This window comes from Drosophila willistoni, assembly GCF_018902025.1.
Source record: "Drosophila willistoni isolate 14030-0811.24 chromosome XL unlocalized genomic scaffold, UCI_dwil_1.1 Seg142, whole genome shotgun sequence".
Classification (NCBI taxonomy): Eukaryota; Metazoa; Arthropoda; class Insecta; order Diptera; family Drosophilidae; genus Drosophila; species Drosophila willistoni.
The window spans coordinates 4,788,288-4,790,389 of record NW_025814053.1 but is presented as its reverse complement, the minus strand read 5'-3'; the positions used below and the strand labels follow the sequence as shown (position 1 = coordinate 4,790,389).

The window sequence follows — 2,102 nt, the reverse complement described above, 5'->3', positions numbered from 1 at the left end:
CTATATCGACTCAGCTTCTCATCCTGATCAAGAACATATATACTTTATAGGGTCGGAAACGTCTCCTTCTGTGCGTTACAAACATCTGACCAATTTTATAATACCCTCTGCAAGGGTATAAAAACAAGCAAAGATGGGAAGACTTTGGAAATAACAATTAGATGAAATCTAAAGTTTAAAGATTCAAAATATTTAATAGAAAAATAAATCAGCTTAAAGATACTTTGCCGAATCCTAGCAGATGTTCTTCTCTATTCCCTAATAGATTCTCACATGTACTGGGATAATCTGATTGTTTGGATTCAAATTTAATTAATCGCTTTGGGCTGAGTTGTCCAGTTGTACTTGTCAGCCAGTTTTCTTGCTGCTATGGTCCTTATTCGTTGTTGCCTTCGTTCATTGTTTGTACGTGCGAAATGAGTGCAAAAAGTCGCCTCAAGTAGTTTTTGGTTAGGTTATGACGGTTTTGCGCGGTGCAATGAACAGGCCCAGGACCAAGCTTCAGTTTCATCTACAGCTACAGCTCCAGCTCCAGTTTTAGCTCCAGCTTCTGTTTTGGCAGAGTGGGGGATAACTTGGGTGGGGGAATAAAGAGAGAGAGAAAAAAATAAGAAGTGATTTCCCGCCGGCGGCAACTGCTGCTGCGGCCTAGGATGGATTTTTATGTTGTCGCTAATGACGCAGCAGCAGAAGCAGCAGCAGCAAAAGTGGCATGAGGAGCAGGAGGAGACTTTGTAGCCCTGAAGGGAAAATTGAAAAAGGACAAAAACAAAAATATAAAAGAGAGAAAATAAACTACATTCCTACCTACCGCGCATCGTCGTGGCGTCGCTGCCTGTCGAGAGTCCGCGGAGTGTTTTGTCTGAATGCTCGAGGGTTTTTCCAAATGGTCGAGGCTGTGCGTTGTGTGTCAGGTCGGTGGTGGTGGGCTGGTTCTGGGAATGGGAAGGGGACTGGGACTGGGCATAGAGTCGGGGGAGGGTAATTGCTGGTCTGCTGGCCAAGCTAACAACACAGTTTTTGAACTGGAAAATAAAATACAAGTTAGTTAATCCCACAACGTGTTGAATTTAATCAGTGACCAATTTTTCAATGTTTTTTTTTTGTTTTAGCCATCTCTTGGAACATTTTTTTCGCTCAGATGAATTGGTCTCCAATCTCCAACCACTAACCTGATGAGGGTCATGTGTGTGTGTGTGTGTGTGTGTGTGCGCTTGCTAGTCCATTGCTCCATAGCTGTTGCTTTTGTGTGTTAGTTAATCCTCTTCCTCTTCTCGCCTTTCTCGATTTTTGCTCTTCTCACTGACTTTGAACACGATGCCTTTTCGCACATATTTGAATTGGGTTAGCCCTCTGGCTGGGATTTTGGCTCTGCGCCGAGAGCTTTGTTCTCAATAATTGCATTGATGACGATGATGATGATAATGATGCTGAATAGGCAACTGGGACGAAAGGGCGTACCAGACCAGCTAACAATTTGAAGGATTAATTGGGCTTTAAGCAGAGTTTAATTGGTAATTGACAGATGAGTTTTCTCTACTCTTTGTTTCGACCAATTGTGGGCAGAGATAGAAGAACTTGACTTGCAGAACAATGGAATTTTTTCTTTCTTTTACCCGCAAAGAGCTAACGAAATCAATTTGACTTACGTAAAAGTTGTAATTTAAGTGGTGAGAATCGAAATAATTAAAAATAAATGTGTTGGATTCCCTTTGAATTAAAGTTTTCGCTTCCAATAGAACTATATACATATTAGATAAATTAGATTAATCGATAATTTAGGTTTGTATTTTCAATGCTATCGATTAATTGCCATCTCTCAGGTTATGAGAGAAAGTTCTTGTTACGAATAGAATTATATATTAGATAATTAATCGATGTTTTCCATGAAATATTTTAGCTTATAGCTTAAAATCTCTTGCTCAAAGCACTGTCAAATCGATATTGTATGATTAAATATACCCAAAATGGCAACACATTTCGCACCCAACTCAAACGAAAGCCAGCTATCATCGTTGTATCGCAGCCGTTATGTCGTTCATGTTGTTTACGGTTTTACAATTCCGCTGATTGCCAATGACCAAACACATTTATCCCACACT

At 40.2% G+C, this 2,102-nt stretch overlaps 1 long non-coding RNA gene across 2 annotated transcripts; it reads right to left on the bottom strand.

The window, feature by feature from the left end:
- Positions 1–228: 228 nt before the first annotated feature.
- On the bottom strand, positions 229–1,723 carry LOC124460560. Of its 2 annotated transcripts, none has more exons than XR_006954460.1 (4): positions 1,650–1,723; positions 1,173–1,469; positions 812–1,025; positions 229–574 (listed from the first exon to the last, which is right to left on the bottom strand). It is a non-coding gene; the product is annotated as an uncharacterized LOC124460560 (long non-coding RNA). The 2 variants fall into 2 exon arrangements; XR_006954461.1 differs by lacking the exon at positions 229–574 and adding an exon at positions 681–740.
- Positions 1,724–2,102: the final 379 nt, after the last annotated feature.